Source organism: Haemaphysalis longicornis, unplaced genomic scaffold, assembly GCF_048455015.1.
Source record: "Haemaphysalis longicornis isolate Haplotype H1 unplaced genomic scaffold, Haemaphysalis longicornis Haplotype H1 scaffold_1, whole genome shotgun sequence".
In the NCBI taxonomy this organism is placed as follows: Eukaryota; Metazoa; Arthropoda; class Arachnida; order Ixodida; family Ixodidae; genus Haemaphysalis; species Haemaphysalis longicornis.
Genome location: NW_027526203.1, coordinates 257,325,131 through 257,338,095, shown reverse-complemented (window position 1 = coordinate 257,338,095; position 12,965 = coordinate 257,325,131). Strand labels below are relative to the sequence as shown.

Sequence of the window (12,965 nt, the reverse complement as noted above, 5' to 3'; positions counted from 1 at the left end):
AAAAAGCTGCCAAATTCAATAAAAAGCAGCGGCAGCACCGACGTTGAAACAGGAAAAAATATCAGCCCTTGCTTATTACGACATCGACAGAATAACACTCCCCCTCCCACTTTTTGTTTTCTGCAACCTTGCACCGAGCACAGCACAACCTTGAACTGTGACATCTGTATCATCATTCCGTCGTTCCCTGTTCCTCTCCTGGCCCACCAGCACAATCATAGCCCCCTCTGACAACAGTCATTCTCGTCACTCAGTGGAGTTATAAAGTACTAGCAATCACAATTTTATTCCATTCTTATTGTTAGCGACCGTAAATATTGTGTACAAATGCAATAAACAGACCACCTAGTTTCTCCTACAGAAAGAACGTTGGAGGACAAGGCAGATATCAAAAGAAAACAAAAGTTGGGAATGGAGGGGGCATGAAGTCGGGCGCTAAATAAACAGACGCCAAATAATAATACGATTACTTACACTAGAACACTGCCAAATTTCATTGCGCAGTGTTATCTTACTATCTGCTGCTTTTTTTAACGTTCAAATGGAGCGCCAAAAAACTCATCCGCGTTTTGTGTTTGTAAACTTTAAAAATCTAAGCTTCTTTATTATATTGCACACAAAAAATAATAATTTACTGTTGTAGTCAGTAAAAGAGGCAATTATTTATTGTTGTCGTTTTAATTTCTTTACGCAACTCCCTGTCAACGGCCGAAACCCTGAGTACGGCGCGCGGCGGCGTGGCCGGATTCCGGAACAGATACCCCGTGACCCTCCATGCCGTGACCCGTCTTTCATGGATTGTTGACTGTGGTGTGCAGTTACACAAGCGCAGTTATTATGATTAATTGGACACCTCGTCGTCTTCGGTTATGTCTGTCGTGTTCGACTTCGCGATGAAGTATTTGAGAACAACTTTGCCACCTGAAGACGGCTAAATTCGTTCGGCGCTTGCCCCTGAACGTCGCTCCCTCTTCTGCTTCGTTTCCTGCAGGTAAGCTGTCTCGACACATCTGCCGCCTTTCTTTTCACTGGATGCCGTTTGTAGCTGTCAGCGCCGCTTTAAGGATTCGTAACAGGAGCCCGCGTGTGTGAATTGTTTAACTGAACTAGCTAGGTTGAACCTTGAGGGCTCGTCTTTAGAAAGGCGATGTGCGAAAGAACATTGTGGTGCTTGCATTGAGCGCTGAACGCACTGGCGCTCAGTAACGCAGTGGCGCTCAGTAACTCAGTAACGTTTCCCATTCCGCAGCACTACATTGAACAGCTTCAGAGTTCACCACTGCAAACCACGTCTTACGCGTAGTTTATCAGAACACGGGCGGCTACTCCTCTAAACTGTGCTGCGCAGCGTTTACGGCTTCGTTAATCACCGCTGTCATTTGTGCCGTGTTAGGAATGGCGAGGGAGAATCGTTTGCGAGCGAATGTGCGCGCCTCGCATGCTTCGTTGCGTTTGCGGCGAGCCACCTCACCATGTGTACGGTGCCGCTGTACGCGGGCATTGATTTTGGCTGAATATTGTGTTGCCCGAGTTGTAACATTCGTGCACCCAATAATTTCCATTCTTGCCTGTGTGGTAATCATGTGTCATCCTGTTTTAGACCTCTGGACGGTCTGAGCACATCACGTCCCTCCATTCAACCGGACAAGAGCCACAAGCATTGTCAACAGTGTTTGGCCGCCAGAACGTAAGTTTTCAAACACAGTTTTGGTAGCACAGTGGGCTACCATACTTCAATAATGTTCGATCACTTGAATGTACAAGTTCCCTCGTACAAGCCAGGAATTTTTTTTGGGGGGAGGGGGGGGGTGTGGTCGACCAAAAAATGGGACGGGGAAATATGTAGGCAAGGCATCTTGCGCGTTGTTTTGCAAACGAAGCTTGAAATAACTGACTTTAACATGCGATTTGTGTATGCTCAACACTACCTGTAAAGCCCACCTTAAAGGAGAGCCATGAAGACAAAATACAAGTTGGGTTTATTAGAAAGACTGCTTAGTCCTGATAACAATGATCCCAATATCATCGCAATCTTCGAAAAAATAACGGAGATATTAAGGAAAACGTTTGAAGCAGTCGCGACCCCCTAGCCAATTTCCCGCAACTTATTTATGACGTCACGGAACCTTGTTTGTGCGATTGGCGGCCGTCTAACTGACCTGTCGCGACGGCACATGACTGGACGTCTGTAATCCGGCCTCTAGTTTCATTTGACCGCATCACTTGAACGTTAACGTGCAGTTGAGGCACTGAAAATTATGTTTTATTGTGGGCCTGTATGACGTCATTCTTGCTCATAACACGTCACTGTGGCGCAAAATTTGAAAGTTTTTAAATACTTCTTGCTTTTTTTTCGTTAAAAAACATATTTTGCGGCTCTAATGGAGCTGACTGACATACTGAATCCTAGTTCTTTCAAATTAAACGAAGTTGTATTTTCTCTTCATGGCTCCTTTAAGGAGCTTAGATGGTGATGATAGTGATGATCAGCTAAATTGCTGTTCGCTGGTCTATGGGCAGACTACGGGCGATTCATTCGTCCGCAGAGCAGGTGGTTAGGCGGACCCGCGCTCGTGAGTGTGATCATGAGCGCGCTCGTGAGTGGCGCGCGGACCCCGAAGTTCGTCAGGCGGAAGTGGAGGCCAACACTGAATGTTTACTATCAAGATTCTCGTGTTTTAGAAAAGGGACTATTAAGTTTTCTTGTCAGCTATGAAGTACAGTCGAGCACGATTTAAAGGTTATCGAGCGGCCAAGCGTGCCACCAGCCCACGGTTTCGTTTCGGAAACATTAAAATCGAGATTTCACACTCTTCGCTCCCTTGTTGGCTGTTCCATGATACAACAATGGCCTGCACGACTGACTTGCCACCCTTTGGGTTTCAAGCTGTACAGGGCCGTCCACGCTAGGTGCGAACACGGCGCAGCGTGACCTTGCTCCGCGGAGCGCCAGCGCACAATCCGCGGCCGCGCATCGAAGCTAAGCGGCGCAGGCGCACAGGGGCTTGGAGGTGGGGCTTCGTGTCGTCTGCTACCGCGGGAGAGCGCCGTGCCTGCTTTGTTGTGAAGCACGCCTAACTGTAGGCTTGCCTGTAGCGTCTAAGCGCGCTGCGACAGCATTGCGGGAAAGCGCACTTTCCTTACTGCGGCGCGTTGTGTAGTTTCTGCCTACGAGAACCCACAGCTTCCGCATTTCAGTTCCGCGGTGCAGGTTAAATGCAAGTATTGTTGCAAACATTTCAGGACTGGCTTGGTTTGGTTCAATGAGAGACGCTGTATAGAACGGCATCGTATAATTTCGGCCACTAGGATTTATTTAATGCTCACTGGCATTACGCAGAACATAATTGTCTGTGCATTTCGCCTCCGTGGAATTTCGGTCACAGCGGCTGGGTTTCGATCTGCTGAATTTCTTCCAGATGTGTATTGGCTTTTTTCAAACATATGAATATCGCGCATCGTCGAGATGGTTCAAGCAGTCGCCCAGCCAGGAAGTCACGCCCCCAGCACAATCGTCTACTCTACGGTCGAATCCTGGACCGGTCCCACTCTAGTGTGCTAAATTATAATGCATACGTCATTGGTTGCGCTCCCTACATGGCTAGTTATTTGGAGAAAGCGGCCCCTCCCTTTGTTGCCACCTGTGCGCATCCTCCTTTATGGTAAGACCCGTACTTCCTCGCGACTCCTTGAACCATCTCAACGATGCGCGATATTCATATGTTTGAAAAAAGCCAATACACATCTGGAAGAAATTCGGCAGATCGAAACCCAGCCGCTGTGACCGAAATTCCATGGAGGCGAAATGCACAGACAATTATGTTCTGCGCAATGCCAGTGAGCATTAAATAAATCCTAGTGGCCGAAATTATACGATGCCGTTCTATACAGCGTCTCGCATTGAACCAAACCAAGCTGCCAGTCCTGAAATGTTTGCAACAATACTTGCATTTAACCTGCACCGCGGAACTGAAAAGCGGAAGCTGTGGGTTCTCGTACGCAGAAACTACACAACGCGCCGTAGTATGGAAAGTGCGCTTTCCCGCAACGCCGTCGCAGCGCGCTTAGACGCTACAGGCAAGCCTACAGTTAGGCGTGCTTCACAGCAAAGCAGGCACGGCGCTCTCCCGCTCTAGCAGACTACACGAAACCCCGCCTCCAAGCCCCTGTGCGCCTGCGCCGCTTAGCTTCGATGCGCGGCCGTGGATTGTGCGCTGGCGCTCCGCTGAGCGAGGCCACGCTGCACCGTGTTCGCACCTAGCGTGGACGGCCCTGTACATTCGTTGTTATCAAGCACAGACTTGGACTTGGTTGCCCTTTATCTACACCAATGATAACGAAACTTGCATGGAATATTTGATAAAGCTGTTGTTCTTCCTTCTTCCTGCTTCGTTTGAAAGAGTAGTTTTCCCGCGACAACCTCCGAATCGCAGTGGACTGTACATGCGGCGCATTCGTATATTATGGTGGTGAAACTAGCAAATGTGCGTCTTCGTTCTTAAGTAATCGCCTTTTGTTATTTTTTGTGCTAGTAGCACGAGTAGTAAACTTTCGCTAAGCGGAACACCTTATTGCACTGCTGTTGAATGTTGAGCTTGTTGCACGTTTCTTAAATTTCATTATATTTCTATCTGTTAAATCGAAACAGACATGGCTTCAGTAAAACTCCTGTTAAGCAAATACAGAATGCTGATTCTAACCAAGAGGGAGGTCAAGGAAACTGGAATAGTGCCAAAAAAACAAAGCTCCGCATTAGGGAGAATTGTGTAGTTTTGTTGATGTGGAGGAAATACAAGATGGGCAGAGCAATGCTTTTTATGCAGCAGAAATTATGGATCTGCAATAGTCAATGAAATGCGATGTCTGTAGGAAAGTAAACATATCAAGGATTGATAGTTGACTGAACAAAATACAGCGACGTGCTCTGTCATGTGATTATACTTTGTACCAGTGTAAAGACAAGGAATCACACGCTCCCGACAACATGTAAGCCTATATGAGGCTTTTCCTGCTGTTCTGCCATTCCCCGGCCGTGCTGTTCCGCCATTGAAACAGTGGGGCTGTTTCGATTGGCTCGTGGCAGGTTCCCAGCGCTTGTCGGTGTATCCGGCGCGAAATGCAGCCGGGCTGTATATGTTGACAGGTACAGCATCTGGAGCGGGCGCAGGGATCAGACGTTGACATAGCCTTTGTTTTCAGCTTTATATGAGCAAGAATGTCCTTAAAACTGCAGGTTCCGCGCCTGCAGGTGACTTCAGGCGGTTTTTCAGGCTGCTTAAACCGCAGCCCAGCAGTTATCTTCTTGGATGTTCTTTTCCCCGGGGCTTCTCCTCCAAGCCGCAGTAGCGCTGAGGATCTGACCCCGGGTATCCTCAACCGACAAACTCAGCCTCTGATACAAAACTGTACATTTATTTACAGCCCGGCGGGCGACTAAAAAACAGTGCTCAGGCAGAGCTCGAAGACGACGGGCCGAGCTCTCCTGCGCCCGGACCACGTCTCCCGATGTCGTCTCCTTGTCTTCATCTTCCCTCCACCCTGACGCTGGGGGCTAGGGAAGAGGGAAAAGCGAGTCCTTCGTGGGGGTCCAACCCCATGTGGTGGCCATTAGCGCATCCGGTGCGAGCAGGCGTGACCTTCCTCGGGATGCGCGGAGTTTCAAGGCGCCAAGTGACACGTGCGTTCAATTTCTGTGCCGCTCGTCCCGGGGCCCGCACCAGTTCGTGCGTTGAAGCGCGCGACACCTCCACCGCCACTGTGAAACATACCTTCAGGAATGTTTCACACACGAAACACACACCACACACACATTTGGCCCGTGCACCATCGTTCCTTCAGTTGACGACACAACAATCAGCACGGCCAGTGCCTCTTGACCCCGGCTGCAGGTCACCATGACAAATTAGGCACAATCCTCACATAGCTCATTCAGAGCGAGCGGCCTTTAGAATGCGATACGCACCGGCCGTCGTCGTCCGAAAACGCCCTTGCCATGCGCCGCACACCCTCACACAACAGTATCAGGGGCCCCTCTCTTCCTCGCTCGGGAAGGGACCACTGCTGGGTCGTCAGCATGCGTTGGAGCCACTCTGCACTGAGGTGAAGCTGACTGACGCTTGCGCCTCTTTCCAGGCGAACCCTCGGGTTCGGCCGCTTCTGACCCACCGTACGCGCACGAGGTGTCATTCTCTACGACACACCTTTGGTCAGGGTAAGCAGCAGAGGGCTGCTTCGTGGGCACGTTAACGCGGTCATGCAATGCCGGAGAGGCTATCTCTTCAGTCACTGCAGTTCTACCTGCAACTGCCTGGGGCTGCGTTACATGAGCGGCCGTACCCTGATTTGCACTTCCCTCTCTCAATTCGCTGGAGCTTCCCATGGCAATCATATTTTCGGGACTCGACATTCGGGGACCTCCAGAAACACACGATGCAGTGTGCGCGACACCAACTGCATCCGATTCTTCACGCGATTCCCGTGCTGCCGCATCCTGCAAAGCTACTGGCCGCTCGGCCACGCTCCCAGGATGTTCTCTGTCTCCGCACGGTGCGATGACAGGCTCACGCTCAGTTGAAGCCAGTCTCCGCCCCTTCAGAACGGCTGATTTAAGAACCTCATAGTTCTTCCGCTCCTTAATGTGCGAACCCTCGCGTTTGGCCGCTACTGAACCACCGTTCGCGCGCGAAGCGCCGTTCTCTACCACACACCGTTGTGTGACGCAAGGAGTAGAGAGGGGCTCATCGGTCACATGAATTAGAACATGCGACGCAGCTGAGGCTGTTTCTCTGGCTATCAGCTTTTTCACGGGCATGCCCACACTCCTTCGACGCACGAACTGGCGCGGGCCCCGGGACGAGCGGCACAGAAATTGAACGCACGTGTCGCTCGGCGCCTTGAAACTCCGCGCATCCCGAGGAAGGTCGCGCCTGCTCGCACCGGATGCGCTAGTGGCCACCACATGGGGTTGGACCCCCACGAAGGACTCGCTTTTCCCTCTTCCCTGGCCCCCAGCGTCAGGGTGGAGGGAATATGAAGACAAGGAGATGAGAGAGACGCGGTCCGGGCACAGGAGAGCTCGGCCCGTCGTCTTCGAGCTCCGCCTGAGCACTGTTTTTTAGCCGCCCACTGGGCTGTAAATAAATGTACAGTTTTGATCGGAGGCTGAGTTTGTCGGTTGGAGATACCCGGGGTGAGATCCTCAGCGCTGCAGCGGCTTGGAGGAGAAGCCCCGGGGAAAAGAACATCCAAGAAGATAACTGGCGCAGTCGACAGGATCTTCAACAGCGACGACTCAGCCAGCCGGCGGGCGAGATGGAGCAGGCGGAGAAGTCACGGCCTGCTGAACGGGATCGGCGGGAGCAGCGAGCTCGTCAGCCTGGTGGAGAAGCGGCTCGACCGGCGCTCAGCGGACTTCTCAACGGAGAGCGGCAGCCTGCTGAATGAGATCTGCAGGAGCAGCGAGCTCGCCACCCAGGTGGAGAAGCGGCTCGAGCGGCGCTGAACGGACGTCTCAACGGAGACCGAGGCAATCTCTGCGGCCTGCTGAGCAGCGGAGAAGCAGCTTGGCGAGCGGTCAGTGGAGGCATCAGCAGCCCACTGAAGGAGAAGCGGCAGGCGAGAAGTCGGCGGGCGATTGTTTGGTGGACACCTCGGCGGAAGGAGCGGTGCATAAATGGATAACCCATCTGCACCGGTGCGGCATCTCTACAGGCGCCGAGCTATACAGGTCAGTGCCTCGTTTGATGCTGGGTCTGCGGTTCACCATGACATCTAGCGGCTATCTAGGTGTAGCCGCGAGATAATGATGAGGATTAGGAAGCGTGCATGAACGTTGCAGGGACAGCAAGCATTGCAATGTCGTTCGCTGAGCAGAAGGCGCTATTGCTGGCGAAATTGAGAATCGCTGAGGCAGAGTTAGCAGCGGAACGTTCGAAGAGTGGACGTTTCAAGAGAGCTAACAACGTTCCTACCTCACCGATTGCTCAAACAGTAATGTTCAGCACTCGGGGAGAGAGTGAACTGGGGTGCTCCGGTACGCCGAAAGATGCGCTGGGTGGAACCCATTCACTGAACGCGCGTAGTCCTCCTGTTTCGCGGGATCCGCCACGATCAGAGTCACGTGGGAAAGGCGAAGATAGGATAGTGGCGCACGTTTCTTCGTGGGCGTTGAGATTTTCTGCAACCGGGGAGCAGGATAGTGAAGCATCCCGCTTAGAGAATTTCACCGAAATAAAGATGGAGGTGAAGGAAGGTGTTACGCGCGAGGCGGCGTTGGTAAATGACAGGCAGTCAAAGTTGAATGAGAGTGTGCGCATGCCCGTGATGAAGCTGATGGCAAGAGAGAAAGGCTCCGCAGCGTCGCATGTTATTGTTCAAGTTGCCGATGAGCCCCTCGCTACTCCTTGCTTCACACAACGTTGTGTGGTAGAGAACGGCGCTTTGTGCGCGCACAGGGGTGCAGTAGCGGCCGAACACGACGGTTCGCACAGGAAGGAGGGGAAAAAACTATGAAGTTCTTAAATCAGCCGTTGTGAAGGGGCTGGTTTCAGTCGAGCGTGAGCCCGTTGTCACCGCGTTCAGAGAGGGAGAACGTTCCGGGAGCGTGGGCGAGCGGCCAGTTGCATTGCAGGATGCAGCAGCACGGGAATCGCGCGAGGAATCGGATGCAGTTGGTGTCACGCACACTGTATCTTGTGTTTCTCGAGATACCCAAATGTCGAGTACCGACAATGTGATTGCCATAGGGAGCTCCAGCGAATTCAGCGAGGAAAGTGTAAATCAGGGTACGGCCGCTCATGTAATGCAGCCCAGGGAAGTTACAGGTAGGTCTGTAGGAGTGGCTGAAGAGATAGCCCCTACAGCATTTCATGTCAGCGTTGACGTAGCCGCTAAGCAGTCCTCTCCTGCTTACGCTGACCAACGGTGCGTAGTGGAGCACGGCGCTCCGAGCGCAGAAGCGGCCGAACCCGAGGGTTCGCCTAGAAAGAGGCGAAAGCGTCAGTCAGCTTCACCTCAGTGCAGAGTGGCTTCAACGCATGGTGACGAGCCAGCAGTGGTCCCTTCCCGAGCGAGGAAGCGAGGAGGAGAGGGGCCCATGATACTGTTGTGTGAGGGTGTGCGGCGCATGGCAAGGGCGTTTTCGGACGACGACGGCCGGTGCGTACCGCTCGCTCTGAATGAGCTATGTGAGGATTGTGCCTAATTTGTCATGGTGACCTGCAGCCAGGGTCAAGGGGCACTGGCCGTGCTCATTGTTGTGTCGCCAATTGAAGGAACAATGGAGCACGCTCGCAAAGTGTGTGTGGTGTGTGAAACATTCCTGAAGTTATGTTTCACAGTGGCGGTGGAGGTGTCGGGCGCTTCGACGCATGAACTGGCGCGGGCCCTGGGACGAGCAGCACAGAAATTGAACGCACGTGTCTTGTCACGCGGCGCCTTGAAACTCCGAGGAGGGTCGCGCCTGCTCGCACCGGATGCGCTAATGGCCACCACATGGGGTTCCCACGAAGGACTCGCTTTTCCCTCTTCCGTGGCTCCCAGCGTCAGGGTGGAGGGAATATGAAGACAAGGAGACGAGAGAGACGCGGTCCGGGCACAGGAGAGCTCGGCCCGTCGTCTTCGAGCTTCGCCTGAGCGCTGTTTTTTAGCCGCCCACTGGGCTGTAAATAAATGTATAGTTTTGATCGGAGGCTGAGTTTTGTCGGTTGGAGATACCCGGGGTGAGATCCTCAGCGCTGCAGCGGCTTGGAGGAGAAGCCCCGGGGAAAAGAACACCCACAAAGATAACTCCAGCCTTGACATAAAACATTATGAAGGGGGGGGGGCACCAGGACCCCCCCTCCCTTCCCCCCCCCCCCCCCCCCCCGGCTGCGCCCTTGGCGTGTGCTTATTCTTTCTCTTGCATCCACCACATTCGAGTCGTCACGTTGATTTGGGAATGCTGGAATCCAGCATATGCTGGCAAGATACGAGAGCTTGAACACAACCCACTTGCCCGCAATGAGTTTTCAAAGATCTCCACCACCTGACGGTACTGAAGTGAGATGTAAGCATTGCCTGAAAACCATACCAGATAAGGGTACCAAATCATAGTTATGGGTCTTTCTCGCCCATTTTAGTGTTTTGAACGAAAAAAGTGCCATTTAAAGGTGACACGTCGTTCCCTGCCGATTTCTGATGCCTGATTAAGTTTGTGGGCATAAATTTAGCAGCTTTCTCACATGTCTAACGTGTATGTGTGCTTGTTAGGAGTGAAGTAGGTAAAAATTTAAAGGTTTGATTGTAGTTGTGTATAGATTACCTACATTTTTTTCATTCCTAGAAAAGAAAAATTGAGGTAACCCTGCCAATTGTTCTGCATTGCTGCGTTTTATTATGCTTGTATGATTCGTAGAACCTGCAGGAGTTCAGCTGCTTGTTAACGGAAAAATGAACAGTGGTACAAAAAAAAGTGCATCTACTAAAAAAATCTTCACAATCGCAGGATGCCAACGGTCCACCTACCAACTTGCGTCCTGCATTGTTTCTGCTGGCTGGAGCGGCGCATGGAGCATTTTTCAACTTCTCGAAGTTTGTGATCAAGCGCTGCCCCAAGTGAAGGATGCCGCAGAGGGATCTTCGGTTTTAATGCCACAATTTCATGTGCTTAGCACTTACTCGTAAGGCATTTTAAATATTCATCATCCCAGAGGATATGTTACCTTCGTCTTGGGTGGAATGTGGCTGCAATCAGGTTATTTGTGACAGAAACAAGTGAACCACGTGGTGAGAGTCATTGAGGCCCTGTTGATTGCGCATGCTACTGAAATAACATTTTCATTCAGCTGAATACTTTCTAAATATTACAATTTGTGAACAAAATATGATAAAAGTCATGATTAGTTGTACTGCAGTGCAGGAAAGAAATGCCAGCACATGTTTTAGGAGCCTCTTATATTTCAGGTCATTGGCTGGTGAGCAATAAAACATAACCGAAAATTGTTTAAAGTGAAATCAAATATTTGTTGTCGCCAGTGCGTGGCCCGTAGTAAAAGCTATCTGGTCTCCCAATTTCAAAGGAGACAGGAAATGCCAAAAAAATAAGGAAATAAACAAGACAGCTTGCTACAATAAACCAATTCAAATAATTGCTCAATGTCTATAAAGTGGTGATTCAGGCGGGTTAGTTCGGTGTTGATGAAATACAAGCAGGCCCTCGCCTGGTCAAAAACAAATAAACAAAAACATTTTGGGCCCCTACTGGCCTTTGATCACAATGAAAGGGGGGTGAAAGGTCGCGATTATTTATAGGTTTGGTGGTGCAGAGTGCGCATGTATATCTCGGGGAGTTGGTTGAATATGCACTGATTCTAAAAGTAGTCGTGTCGACAGGCACTTCTCTGATGCGATTATGCTTGCGGAATCCCAATCGATGACGTGGTCAGTAGCCAGGTGATGATCCGCCAAGGCATTTCAGCTTGCATTGCCTTTTTTGACATCGTTCTGGTGCTATTGAATTCTTATTTTAAATATTTCCAGTTTCACCTATGTAGGGTGCGTCGCAATCCTTGCATGGAATTTTGTAGGCAACTCCGGGGAATCTTGATTTTTCTAAAGGGTCCTTCACGCGTACCAGCTTTTGCTTAAGCCTGTTCGTTGGCACGTGTGCAATTTTAATGCCATATGTGCCAAACACCCTTGCAAGAGCTTCACTGATGCCTTGCGTGTAGGGGACGGCAGCGCGTTTTTGCCCGTCTTCAGGAACCCTTTCGGAGGAGGCAACTGAATCCCGCAATTGTTGCGTCCTCACAAGCTTTGAAGGGTAGCCGTTGCTGCGAAGGTCCTTCCTTACCACGGCTAGCTTTTGCTTGCACAGACCAGGCTCAGAGCAGATTCGTGATGCGCGTGAGAAGTGTGCAGCGGCGACGGAGCGTTTTTGGCCTATAGGATGCGCAGAGTCGAACCCCAGGTATCTACCCGTGTGGGTCGGCTTTCGATAAACACTGGTTATAAATCCTTTGGCCGACCGTTTCAGAAGTACGTCGAGGAAGGCGATCTGTCCATTATTTTCCTGTTCCATGGTGAACTGGATACTTGGAACACAAGAGTTTAGATGCTCAATTAAAGGCATTACGTCTCGGCGGTGGATCACACAAAAGCAGTCTACGTAGCTGACAAAAATCTTAGGCCCGTCTTGTACGAGCATAGCGCAGAATTTTTTAGAGCCTCTGAGGCAATATTTGCACAGACTGCTGAAACGGAAGCTCCCATCGCTGTTCCAAACCGCTGCTTTTAACATTGTACGTTGAAAACAAAACGTGTTCTGCAGGCCAAATTCCAGGCAAAATTACGCGGTCCGGAGTTGCAAGGATCTACTCGAGAACAATGCATCTCTGCCTTCACGTTCGCCAATTGAGATGCAAGACTTATATCGTCTCCTGGAATTTGGCCTGCAGAACACATATTTTGTTTTCAACGGACCAGCGGTTTCGAACAGCGATGAGAGCTTCCGTTTCAGTAGTCTGTGCGAATATTGCCCTAGAGGCTCTAGAAAATTCTGCGCTATGCTCGTACAAGACGGCCCCAAGATCTTTGTCTGCTACAAAGACGACTATTTTTGTGTGATCCACCGCCGAAACGTAATGCCTTTATTTGAGCATCTAAACTTTTGTGTTCCAAGCATCCAGTTCACCATGGAACAAGAAAATAATGGACAGATCGCCTTCCTCGACGTACTTGTGAGACGGTCGGCCAAAGGATTTACAACCAGTGTGTATCGAAAGCCAACCCACACGGGTAGATTCCTGGGGTTCGACTCTGCGCATCCTACAGGCCAAAAACGCTTCGTCGCCGCTGCACTCTTCTCACGCGCATCACGAATCTGCTGTGAGCCTGGTCTGTGCAAGCAAGAGCTAGCCGTGGTAAGGAAGGACCTTCGCAGCAACGGCTACCCTTCAAAGCGTGTGAGGACGCAACAATTGCGGGCT

At 51.0% G+C, this 12,965-nt stretch overlaps 1 long non-coding RNA gene across 1 annotated transcript; it reads left to right on the top strand.

Annotated features, from left to right (window-relative positions):
- The first annotated feature begins 636 nt into the window (after positions 1-636).
- On the top strand, positions 637-11,278 carry LOC144144668 (uncharacterized). The gene is made up of 3 exons (XR_013317306.1): positions 637-991; positions 1,601-1,687; positions 10,484-11,278. It is a non-coding gene; the product is annotated as an uncharacterized LOC144144668 (long non-coding RNA).
- Positions 11,279-12,965: the final 1,687 nt, after the last annotated feature.